The sequence below is a fragment of the Carettochelys insculpta genome, chromosome 1, assembly GCF_033958435.1.
Source record: "Carettochelys insculpta isolate YL-2023 chromosome 1, ASM3395843v1, whole genome shotgun sequence".
Classification (NCBI taxonomy): Eukaryota; Metazoa; Chordata; order Testudines; family Carettochelyidae; genus Carettochelys; species Carettochelys insculpta.
In genome coordinates, this window is record NC_134137.1 from 380,027,347 (window position 1) to 380,040,712 (window position 13,366).

Here is a 13,366-nt window from a genome sequence, read left to right on the forward strand (position 1 = left end):
CTACTCTTTAAGAATGTTCATCCAGCCAGTTTTGCACCCACCTGATAGTGGCCCCATCTAAGTTGTATTTGCCTAGTTTATTGACAAGAAGGTCATGCGAGACCTTGTCAAATGCCTTACTAAAGTCTGGGTATACCACATCCACCACCTCTCCTTTATCCACAAGACTTGTTATCCTGTCAAAAAAAGCTATCAGATTGGTCTGGCGTGGTTTGTTCTTTACAAATCCAGGCTGGCTGTTACCTATCACCTTATTTTCTTCCAGATGTTTGCAGACAAATTCGTTAATTGTTTGCTCCATTATCTTTCCCAGCACAGAAGTTAAACTGACTGGTCTGTACTTTCCAGGGTTCTATTTTTCCCCTTTTCCTAGATGGACACTCTGCCCTTTTCCAGTCTTCTGGAATCTCTCCTGACTTCCAGGACTTTTCAAAGATGATCCTAAAGGCTCAGACACCTCCCCTATCAGCTCCTTAGGTGGTCTAGGATGCATTTCATCAGGCCCTGCTGACTTGTGGAGATCTAATTTTTCTAAGTAATTTTATCATGTTCTTTTTGTATTTTGTCCTCTAAACCTGCCCACTTCCCACTAGAGTACGTTATGTTAGGAGCTGGAGGAAAGTCTTCACACTGTGTATGAAGCAGGCAGGAGGGTTTATTACACACAGTGCTGGTGGAGTGTCACTTTGCCCATCAGGACTCAGTGGAGCACTGCCAGACAATAGGTTACAATTGATTATACAGGATACTGATGGGTGCGGGTGGGGGTGGGGGGACCACAGCATGGGTGTTATCCAGGCCTGCACAGGTTCTAGCAGCAAGACAAAATGAGCACAATAAGCCAATAATCTAAAAAGGTTATATGGTGTCCCTGCCCATAGCTCACAGAGCACCTTATCTCTCGTACAAGTGGTTTTCCTTAGCAAAACAAAGCAGCAGAAACGTAGGACTTTAAAGACTAACTAAATGGTTTATTCGGTGATGAGCTCTTGTGGGACAGACCCACTTCTTCAGCAGACATTAATGACACGTGTGTCTAACTGGATTAATGATGCGTCTACAGAAGTAATGATGACGCCTTCAGATGAGCATATCTAGGGGTGTGTTATCTAGAAGATTAAAGCTAAAGGCAGTAACAGCATAGAGCATTAACACGTTTGTCTTGAGTACCAGCCTGGGATAGCAAATGGGATGGTGTTATATCCTGGTTCTCACATACATGACCTCTTCTTGGAATGTGGTTGCCGGGAAAACTATCCCTCCCTCCAGACTCCAAGGCCCTGTCCAAGATGAGATGACCTTCACTGGGTCTTGTGAGTGAGATGGGCCAGAGACCAACTGGGGGTAGCCTTCCACTCGTGCTAACTTGGTTTATGAACTATACAATTATAGGCCTACTCCAGACTTGAGGATTTGAATAGGGGGTATTTAGCAGAATGCCATAACCTGCCTCAGAAATTTCCATCCCACATTAAGAATCATAGAACACTAGGACTGGAAGGGACCTCGAGAGGCCATCGAGTCCAGCCCCTGCCCCAATGGCAGGACCAAGTACTGTCTAAACCATCCCTGATAGACATTTACCTAACCTGTTCTTAAATATCTCCAGAGATGGAGATTTCACAACCTCCTTTGGCAATTTATTCCAGTGCTTGACCCCCCTGACAGTTAGGAACTTTTTCCTCATGTCCAACCTAAAGCTCCCTTGCTGCAGTTTAAGTCCATTGCTTCTTGTTCAATCCTCAGAAGCCAAAAAGAACAAGTTTTTTCCCTCCTCCTTATGACACCCTTTTAGATACCTGAAAGCTGCTATCATATCCCCCCTCAATCTTCTCTTTTCTCTGATATACATCTTTTGTAATTTCTCCTACTTTCCACTTTTTATATGACTCCTTTTTGATTTTGAGATCATGCAAGATCTCTTGGCTAAGCTAAGACGGTCTTTTGCCGTACTTTCTAGCTTTCCTGTGCAGTGGTATAGCTTCCTATTGGGCCCTTAATAAGGGCTCTTTGAAAAACTGCCAACTCTCTTCAGTTGTTTTGTCTCTTATTCTTGCTTCCCAGGGGAGCTCACCTACCAGCTCTCTGAGTTTACCAAAATCTGCCTTCCTGAAATCCATTGTCTCTATTTTGCTGTTCTCCCTTTCACTCTTGGAATCATGAACTCTATGATGTCATGGTCACTTTCTCCCAAGCTACCTTCCACTTTCAGATTCTCAGTGAGTTCCTTCCTATTTGTTAAAATCAAATCTAGAACTGCTTCCCCCCAGTAGCTTTTTCCATCTTTTGAAATAAAAAATTGTCATCCATGCAGTCCAAGAACTTCCTGGATAGTCTGTGCCTCGCTGTGCTAGTTTCCCAACGTATGTTGGGATAGCTGAAGTCCCCCATCACCACCAAAACCTGTGTTTTGTTAGTTGTTTAGAAAAAGCCTCATCCACCTCTTCTACCCGGCTAGGTGGTCTGTAGTAGACCCCTATCATGACCTCACCCTTGTTTTCTACTCCTTTTAACCTCATCCAGAGAGTCGCAACCTGTCTGTCTCCATCTCCACCTCAGTCCAGGTGTGCACATTTTTGATATATAAGGCAACACCTCCTCCCTGTTTACCATGCCTGTCCTTCCTGAGTAAGCTGTCCTCTTCCATACCAATATTCCAATCATGCGTTATTATCCCACCACGTTTCTGAGATAACAATTATATCATAGTTGTGTTTGTTTATTAGGATTCCAAGTTCTTCCTGCTTATTACCCATACTTCTTGCATTTGTATATAGGCATCTAAGGTACTGATTTGCTTCTGCCCCCCAAATTCTGCCTGGTTCCTCTCTTTTCTCTGCTATTATAGCCCATGATCCCTCCCATTTCCAACCCAGCTCCCAGGTCTCCAGGTTTTGTACTTACATGGGCTTTGGTCACCTGTCCCCACTGAACCTAGTTTAAAGCTCTCCTCAGTAGGTTATCCTAAGCTTCCCTTCTCCCTCCCAGTGCTGGAAATTGCCTGATTTGTGTTCTCGTGGCTCTCAGCGCTGGACTGCAGCGACTCAGGTGGCTAAGGGCCTCCATCTCTGGTGTGTTTTCATCTCCTCTTAGAATCATAGAATCACAGAATACTAGGACTGGAAGGAATCTTGAGAGGTCATTGGCCGTGTCTATACGTGCCCCAAGCTTCGAAATGGCCACACAAATGGCCGTTTCGAAGTTTACTAATGAAGCGCTGAAATGCATATTCAGTGCTTCATTAGCATGCGGGCTGCTGCGGCGCTTCGAAATTGACGCGCCTCCTTTTTGAAAGGACGCCGCCTACTTTGAAGTCCCCTTATTCCCATAAGGGGACTTCGAAGTAGGCGGGATCCTTTCGAAAAGGAGCCCCGTCTGGACGCGCCGCACAGCGGCGAGGCGCGTCAATTTCGAAGCGCCGCGGCAGCCCGCATGCTAATGAAGCGCTGAATATGCATTTCAGCGCTTCATTAGTAAACTTCGAAACGGCCATTTGTGTGGCCATTTCGAAGTTTGGGGCACGTGTAGACGTAGCCATTGAGTCCAGCCCCCTGCCCTCATGGCAGGACCAAGTACTGTCTGGACCATCCCTGACATACACTTATCTAACCTGTTCTTGAATATCTCCAGTGATGGAGATTCCACAACCTCCCTTGGCAATTTATTCCAGTGTTTGACCCCCTGACAGTTAGGAACTTTTTCCTAATGTCCAACCTAAACCTCCCTTGCTGCAGTTTAAGCCCATTGCTTCTTGTTCTATCCTCAGAGGCCAAGAAGAACAAGTTTTCTCCCTCCTCCTTATGACACCCTTTTAGATACCTGAAAACCACTATCATGTCCCCCCTCAATTTTCTTCTTTCCAGACTAAACAAGCCCAAGTCTTTCAGCCTTCCTTCATAGGTCATGCTCTCTAGACCTTTGATCATTCTTGTTGCTCTTTTCTGGACCTTTTCCAATTTCTCCACATCTTTCTTGAAATGCGGCGCCCAGAACTGGACATAATACTCCAACTGGGACCTAACCAGTGTATAGTAGAGCAGAAGAATGACTTCTTGTGTCTTGCTCACAACACACCTGTTAATGGACTCTTCTTGGTACAGCTTGAATCTCTCTAGTCCGGCACTCTGGGGACCTGACCAGGGCCAAACAAAAGACTTTGCCAGACCACAGCAGGTCAATATTGTCTAGCACATTACAACACTTACACTGCTTCCTGGGCACTTACAGAACATTTGGGGTAAATTACAGCCCAATAACACCACAGAACACTACGAGCCAGGGCTGGTGGCTGGAAACGAACTATACGAGCCTGTGGGAAACTTGGCCACACCCATAAGTGGTCGCCCAGTGTCCTGCAATCCTGCCGGATTATGGCTGTTGCCGGATGAGGGAGGTTCAACCTGTACTAGGGTTTGGTCGGGGGTGCTGATGGGTTCCTTTTGCCTCCTGCTAGGTGGGGATGAGGAGGCTGCCTGGGCACTGTGAAGAGTACACGTGTGACATCGGAGAGGCTGAGCGCTGCGTGGGATGAAAAACGCCGGCCAGCGTGTCACCTGTCCTTGGATTCTGCAATAACATTCAGCAGCTTGTTCAGCCTGGATGTGGCGGCACCTGGGTTAGCAGCGCAGCTCAGAAACCAGAGTGACAGGGGAGGGGCAGCTCCTTAGGCCAAGCTGCCCAGACAGCCTGTCAGAGGCCCACAGGCTGTGCTGAGCAGCATGAGACAGAGCAGATGGCAGCTGCCCTCCTTTTTAATGGTACCTGGAGCTGTGGCCCCCAGAGGCTGCAGGTTCCAGCAGGTAAAACGCCTCCAAGGACCTGCACTCTCCATGAGCATCATCTTCATTGGGATGCCTGCTGGGCTAGAGTGGGGAGAAGAGCCAGAGGGATCTGTTAACTGCCAGGCCAGGGCACCCAGGGGAGCTCTGGAAAGGAGGAACAAAAGGTCTAATGGCTCAAAGCTCCTTGCAGAGAACCCAACCCCTGTGCTGGAAGCTAGGTGACAAAGAGCCGGGCCCCGCACCTGACTGGGAAGGGCCTGGATGTTCACTGAGTCTGTCCCATCCTTGGCAGTGCTGGAGGGGTTGCTGAAAAGGTCGCGTGATACCCTTTCCTTCCAGGCTCTGCTGGCCCAGACCTCCCAGGCCTGAATGTCCAAGCCCTCAGCTTCTTTTGGTTTTGGCTGCTGCCAGAGTGCGTGCGCCCTGCCAATCTGACCACGCTAGCTCAGGAACCCAGCCCAGGGTTCCCCCCATAGCATTACAGAGCCCCAGCTCAGTACAGTGGGCAGGTCTTTCTGCACACCCAGAGCTTGCTGACCCCCCCAAGAGCCAAACCTGGAGCTCCTGCATGGTAGACTCCCCTCCCCCAACAATATGTGTCATTGCAGCATCCCTGAGTCCTTGCCAGATGGTGCTATAAGGTGGGAGACCTCTCAGTTCCCCACCTGTAACTGAGCAGGCTAAGGCACAAGGATCAGAAAGGGGCGAGTGGAGTCTAGGCAGCGGGAGGAGGGCCCCACGGTTTCTGAGATACAAGGGGATGATAGTGGAGTCTGGGCGGTGGGCAGGTCCCAGGGCTGAGGTCCCAGGAGAGGAGTCTGGGCGGTGGGCAGGTCCCAGGGCTGAGGTCCCAGGAGAGGAGAGTGGAGTCTGGGCGGTGGGCAGTTCCCAGGGCTGAGGTCCCAGGGGAGGAGTCTGGGCGGTGGGCAGGTCCCAGGGCTGAGGTCCCAGGAGAGGAGAGTGGAGTCTGGGCGGTGGGCAGTTCCCAGGGCTGAGGTCCCAGGGGAGGAGTCTGGGCGGTGGGCAGGTCCCAGGGCTGAGGTCCCAGGAGAGGAGAGTGGGGTCTGGGTGGTGGGCAGGTCCCAGGGCTGAGGTCCCAGGAGAGGAGAGTGGAGTCTGGGCGGTGGGCAGGTCCCAGGGCTGAGGTCCCAGGGGAGGGGTCTGGGCGGTGGGCAGTTCCCAGGGCTGAGGTCCCAGGGGAGGGGTCTGGGCGGTGGGCAGGTCCCAGGGCTGAGGTCCCAGGGGAGGGGTCTGGGCGGTGGGCAGGTCCCAGGGCTGAGGTCCCAGGAGAGGAGTCTGGGCGGTGGGCAGGTCCCAGGGCTGAGGTCCCAGGGGAGGGGTCTGGGCGGTGGGCAGGTCCCAGGGCTGAGGTCCCAGGGGAGGGGTCTGGGCGGTGGGCAGGTCCCAGGGCTGAGGTCCCAGGGGAGGGGTCTGGGCGGTGGGCAGGTCCCAGGGCTGAGGTCCCAGGGGAGGGGTCTGGGCGGTGGGCAGGTCCCAGGGCTGAGGTCCCAGGAGAGGTGACCGGGGAACTGGTTACATGCAGTTGGTGCTCCCCAGCCGTTGGCCCTTTACTTGCTTCTCCCCTTGCTGCCTCTCTCTTCTGTGCCCCTTCACCCCTTCCCTCCAGATCTGCTGCTCCTCCATGTCCGCCCCGAAAGGCAAGTCCTGCTCCCAGTGCTGTGTGGAGAACCAGCTCCCGGTCAGAGGAGCACGGAGCCCCCCTGCCGCTGGCTGGGCCGGTGCCCCAGGACAGCCCAGGACCCTCTGGCCTGTGGCACTGCCCAGGAGGAGCAGGCCCTGCATGTGACAGAGCACTGACAGGGGGACGCTGCTCCGCCCTGCAGCTCTGCTCTGCAGTTGCGGGTTGAGGGGCGCGATTACCAGCCTGTTCGTGCTCCCAGCCTGCAGGCTCCACAGCAGCCCTCAGGCAGGCGCTTCGCTCTCTCCTCACCCCCCACCCCGCGGCCCTGGCTGTGCTGCTGAGGGCTAGGTCCGGCTCTGCTGAAGCCCCTGCAGTCAGCTTCCCTGGGCTCTGGTGCACAAAACATCCTTTGGGCTTAACCCAGTGAGACAACCTAGCGTAGTGACTGGGCCACAGGAGCTGCCCCCCTTCACCTCAGTGGGCTGGAAGCAGGCCTGCCAAGGGGGGCGGCTGCCCCAGACCCGCCCTTTTGAAGGAGCCCGGAGCCCCAGCCCCCTTTGAAATGCTGCAGCGTGCTGTGTGGCCCCTCTGTGCATGGCTCGGAGGGAGGGGGCAGGGCTGACTCCCCTCAGCCTCACCCCTTCAACCCCAGCTCCTTCTGGGGGGCGGGGAGCTGGGCCCCCTTCCCACCTCTCCCCAGGCCTGTAGCGGCGGTTGGTGCCACTAGCCACAAGGCAGTTGTAACCAAGACAGCTCCCCGGCGGGCAGTTTTGCGCACTGCGCCGCCATACCGAGGGGCTGCAGCGTGTGCGGGTCCCTGGTGCGCCTGCGTGTCACCCTCGTAATGCCAGGAGGGAAAGACCGGCATGGGTGGAGACGCGCAGCGCCGGCCGGGCTGCGCCCCGCACGGGCGACAGGAAACCAAGCGCCTCGGCTAAACTCCCTTTGGCTCCGGTTTCATTTCGCGGCCTTCCCAGCTCCGGGCAGTGGGTCTGTCCCTCAAGAGCACATCACCCAATGAATGATTTCGTTCGGCTTTGACGTGCTAGAGGGCTGCCGGTTTGTCCTGTGACGAGCCAGACTAACCCGGCGACCTCAGCTCTGTGCAGGCCACCCACAGACCCCACTGGGCACCATGCACCCTTGGGCAGCAGGTTGTCTGTCACCTCTTCCTGTAGCCGTGTGGGCGGAGGCAGCGGGGTCGTGCCTGTGGCCTGTGGCAACCCGCAAGCGTCAGCTGCCTTTGCACACCACGCAGGCAGGACCGGACAAGCCGCTTCTAGTGGGGGCACCCGGTGGGGAGAGACATGCTCAGCAAAGGCACAGGCCATCTCCCTTTCTCCCCAGCCTGCCGCCCCGTGGCTGGAAGCGGTGGCCGTCCCTTCCCTCCCATGCAGAGCAGAAAGGCTGCTGCTGGCCACATTCAGGTGTGCACCCCGGCAGAAACTTGGGGAGGGGGTGCTGACCCTGTGCACACCTTGAGGAGATGTGGCACAAGGTACCAAGAGAGGCCAGTCCATCCTGGAGACCCAGCTGGGCCTAGAAGGCAGAGAGGCTTGGATCAGTCAGTCACCCTCCCTGGGCAAGAGAGGTGTAGGGAGTGTGAGTGAGTGAGTGTGTCACTGCTCCCCATGTGACCCCTAGAGCCTTAAACACAACCAAGTAAAGAAAGAAGCCAAGTAGGCCGTGGTTCTTTTCAACAGCGGCTCCGCCAGCTTGATGGTACTTGGAACATTTGTACTGTATAGCGCTGAACTCACTTGACAACACGTAATTTGAGCCAGGTGTCCTGGATCAGCACATGGGCCCCAGTCAGCGCCGTGGGTCACAAACGGTACACTTACTTCTCAAGTCATTGTTTCCACCCCGTTGCGGAGGCAGGCGCAGGGTGGAAAGTGGCAGGGCTCTGAACAAACAGGTCAGCCATTCATATGGCCAAGAAGACAAGAGAATACAGTGTTTCTAAAGGACATAAAGCCCTGTGCATCAGTGTGACAGGACTGGATTGTTTTGTCAATTCTGAAAACCATGTTACTTTTGTAATTGGCATCGACCCTTGTGCCTGGTGGCCCATGTGAGGTGTCTAATGAAAGCTGGTGATGCTCTAAATCTACACTACTTGCGTGTTGGGGCCATGCTGTATGTGAAGTTATAGATATTGGCTCTGTAGCTGTATTGGGAATGTTTTAGAGCCAAGAACCAGGAGGGTCGCCGTGTTAGCCTCTATCTGCAAAAACAACAAGAAGTCCTGTGGCACCTTATAGACTAACAGAGATTTTGGAGCATCAGCTTTCGTGGGCTTTGCCAAAATCTCTGTTAGTTTATAAGGTGCCACAGGACTTCTCACTCTTCGAGTCAAGAGTACGTGGTGGAAGGAATGGTCGCCTCCCCAGCTAGTGTGGGAACTAAACAAAGGGACAGCTTCCCACACATCCAATACACTTGTCAGGAATGTGGGGCTTTCCTTCTGGGCTGCAACAAATGGCAGCAGGCCACAGTAACCCACCTAGGCCTGGGGGGGTGGGGAACAAAGACCCCTGAGAGAAGAAAAGAATTTTCCCTTGCATAGAAAAAAGCTATAACATGGCCCTGGCAGGGACCATCTTTGTCCTTTCAGTCCCCAGGAACTAAGCCTGTCTGGACTGAGGGGGGCCCATCCTGTAAAGGGATGTTCTCAAAGACTTTCAAGAAATCAGCATAAACATCGCTGGCCTGCATCAATAGCTGTGATTGATGTATGTAGTGTATCACTGCAACAATTCTTCTCTCTTACCCTATTTTTAATTCTTTGTTAATAAATCTTCAGATTTTCGATTTTAAAGGATTGGCCCAGTGTGGTGATTTGGGTAAGAGCCAAGTATATAGTGACCTGGGACTGTGTCTGGCTCCTTTGGGGCCCAGAAGAACTTGTGTGGAGTTGGTGAAATAGGGTTAAGAACCGCTCACCTGAATTTGGAAGTTGTTGGTCTGGGCTGGTAGAGCAGCTGGGAAGTCTGTGGGTTTGCTTGTGTGGCTTCTGGCTGGCCAGTGGGGCTGGCAGAGGTACTTTTGTGGCTGGTTGGATTTGCCTTAGTAAGAAGAAAATCCCAGCCTGGGGCTATAGAGAGGCCTGGCTTTAACCAATTTTACCCTGGATTGATTTCTTAGCTGTGCCCAGAAACTCTGTCATAGTACAATCAGGGTGGCCAATAATGCCGGAGGGCTGGGAAGAGCACCCCTGGTGTGCTGGATAACACAGCAAGGGGCTTCCAGAGGTGCTCAGTGTTCACCAAGTACTCAGGGTGCAGTCCAGAGTAGCAGCAATTAGACCAGCACTGAGAACATTGGGAAACACCAACAAGAGAATGGTAGGCCGGGGCTAGGACCACTGTGTAGGACAATTCCCTGCTCCATTGCAGATATCCTCTATGACTGTGGGCAAGTCACTTAGTGCTTCTGTGCCTCAGTTTCCCAGCTGCACCATGGAGCTAATAGCACAGCCCTGCCTCAAGGAAATGGGGCCAGGCTACATAGGCTGGCATTCCCAACCTACTGGGACCTTTGCCCTGTGCAGCAGTTGGTGCTGGGCTCTGACAGAGGGTTTGAGCTGGCTGGACCCTGGCTGGCCCTCTGAGAGGGGTTGTACATTCCTGCGTTTGAAAGAGCACCAGCTTGGAGCTGATGACGAAGCACACGAAGATCTGCTGAGGGTCAAAGGCCCACCTCATTAGCTGGAGTGTCCGCGAGACGTTCGTTTGCGCGCCCCACCCCCCCGCCCCCGCATGGTAAGGCGTAAGTGCTGGGAAGCCAGGAAGGAGGGCCCCATGTTTTGTGCCAGAGCTGGGCCTCCAGCAGCATGTGGCTGTGGCACTAGTGCCCTTAGAGAAAGGGCTGGGGTGGGGCTGGGTGTCTGGCTGATAGACTCCCCAGGGGAATAGCTCCAGGGCCTGACGGGGAGGGTGCATCCCTGACCTTAGAAGGGAGGGTTCCGCACCCCATTAAGGAACTGCTGGTCCTTCTCCTCCTGGGCCTGTAGTGGGAGATGCGGCAGAGATAAGTGGAGAGGAGGAGAAGAGAGTGACGGGACAAGCCACCTGCTCCCCATGCACAGGCAGAAAATGCAGAGCAGGCCCTGACCCTGCTGGTCTCCTGCACCCCAGGTCCCATTGCCTGTGGCAGCACTCCAGGGCCCCTATTCCTCTCTCTGTGTTCCTCTCCAAGCGGTGGAGAACAGGACCTCTCTGCTTACAACTAGCAGGGCTGGCAGAGGCCTGGGGGCCCTGCCCTGGGGGCTGCTCCTGAGGGGTGTGTTTCCCTGCCTGGGCCCCATCTGGGAGCCAGGCCAAGAGCTCTGGGAGCTGCAGCCCACCCTCTTATGCCTGGGGGGGGGGGTGCTGGCGGGCAGGGGGCCCACATCGTGGAGGTGCTGGGCAGCTCTGTTCACCCACCCAGCAATGGGGAGGGAGGCAGAGCTCTCTGCTAACCAGCATCACCTGTGCCGTGTCCTTGCGGAGAGGCCTGGGGCCCAGGGTTCAGCATCACTGAGGCTCCCTTCTGGCAAAGGGGTGTTTGGACTCCAGACCAGCTGGGAGGGAGCCAGGGGCAGGGGCAGGGGCAGGGGCAGGGCAGGGCATCCTCCAGTCTTCCCAGCACAACAGGGATGGGTCAGCACTGGTGCTGGGAAGGGATGTGGCCAGTGGCGGCTGGTGACTGGGATGCAGGAGCCCAGTCCTTAGAGAGGACCTGGGCTCTGGGCAGCAGAGGGTGAGTGGAAAGGTGCAAGGGGGGCACAGAGATGCAGCCCTGCGGGGAGAGCCAAGAGGGAGGCATCCCAGGGAGGGAGAGCCAGAGCTGGCCACTGAGATGCTGGAGACAGGGTGCCACCGGGAACTGGCCCTGCGGAGAAAGAACAAGAGGTCAGCCAGGGCCATGGTTTGTGCTCCTGCTAAGAGGGGCCGAGTGAATCCCCTGCTGGCCTGGAACTTGGGGCATCCTGGGAGAAGGGGCTTTTGGAGCTGTTCCACAGCAGATGGAGAGTGGGAGGGGCTGTCCTGCGATCTCTCCTGTGACCTGCCCTCCTCCTGCCCCCGCTGTGCCTTGGGGGTCTACTCTCTGCCTGAGCGGGGCCCACAGGGGAGAAAAAGAGGGGAGTCCACGCTTCCTCCCCCATCACTGGAGCCTTGCGGGGTACCCTCCCTCGGGGTCCTCTGCTGTGTCTGCACCAGATCCCCACCTCTGCCACGGAGCAGTGGAGGTTGGGCCTCGCAGGCTGAGCCTCGGGACGCTGTGGAAAGCAGGCAGTTGGGGGGCAGGCTGGGGGTGGTCCAGCCCCACTTACCACAGCAAGGCTCTTTGCAGGCGCAGGCTGGGGAGGAGCCCTGAGACTGCAGCTGGGAGGTCCCCAAATACACAGTGGGGCTGGTGGCATCTGGGTATGACCAAGGTGCCGGGGAGGTGGCTAGGTACTGTGAGGACCAGAAAGTAGAGGGATGTCACCTGCTGGCCAGGTCACCAGCTCCTCCCGAGGAGCAAGGCCACGTTTCAGGGGCTGCTCCCGACTCAGGTTCCCAGCCCGCTCCTCTCCCACAGGAATCCAGCTGCCTGCCTCCTCCAGGACACGTCTGCATGGCATGCCCTGGAGAGGGGAGGGGCACTGAGCCCCAGCTGGGACACGCCCCTTCAGAAGTCCAGGGGCCTAGTTTAACCCACCACCCATTGCTAGAGAAGGGCCCAGGCCCCATAGCTGGCTGACGGGGAGGCTCTGTCCACTGCAGGGAGAGCCTGGGCTTTACATAGGAAATGGGGAAAGCACTGGGCAGAGGGTAGCGCTCCCTGTCTGAGCCGGCCCATGGGAAGCTCTGGGCACGCTGCCTACCTGGGTGGAGATGGGGCTGGCCCCTGAGGACAGCAGGGTGGCAGCAAAGGCTGGGGGAGCTGGTGCAAAGGTGGGCAGAATCCAGTCACACCACCACCCTGGCGAGGCAAGGAAGAGACATCACATCAGCACCTCTCTGATGGAGGCCACTGCACGCTCAGCCGGCTCCCAGCTGCCAGCCTGGCGGAGACGGGCGTCGCCTCCGTGTTACAGCTTGAAAGACGTGACAGTGAAGTGACCTGCCCAAGATCACGCAGCACATCTCCAACAGGGCTGGGAATGGAACCCAGGTGTCCTGGCCCCAGTCACTCGCTCACACGCCATTGCTGGGAATGGATCCCAGGTGTCCTGTCCCCAGTCACTCGCTCACACCCCATTGCTGGGAATGGATCCCAGGTGTCCTGTCCCCAGTCACTCACTCACACCCCACTGCTGGGAACGGAACCCAGGTGTCCTGGCCCCAGTCACTCGCTCACTCCCCACTGCTGGGAACAGATCCCAGGTGTCCTGGCCCCAGTCACTCGCTCACACCCCACTGCTGGGAACTGATCCCAGGTGTCCTGGCCCCAGTCACTCGCTCACACCCCACTGCTGGGAACAGATCCCAGGTGTCCTGTCCTCACTCACTCGCTCACTCCCCACTGCTGGGAACGGAACCCAGGTGTCCTGGCCCCAGTCACTCGCTCACACCCCACTGCTGGGAACAGATCCCAGGTGTCCTGTCCCCAGTCACTCGCTCACTCCCCACTGCTGGGAACAGATCCCAGGTGTCCTGTCCTCACTCACTCGCTCACTCCCCACTGCTGGGAATGGATCCCAGGTGTCCTGTCCCCAGTCACTTGCTCACACCCCACTGCTGGGAACAGATCCCAGGTGTCCTGGCCCCAGTCACTCGCTCACACCCCACTGCTGGGAACGGATCCCAGGTGTCCTGGCCCCAGTCACTCGCTCACACCCCACTGCTGGGAACGGAACCCAGGTGTCCTGGCCCCAGTCACTCGCTCACACCCCACTGCTGGGAATGGATCCCAGGTGTCCTGTCCTCACTCACTCGCTCACACCCCACTGCTGGGAACGGAACCCAGGTGT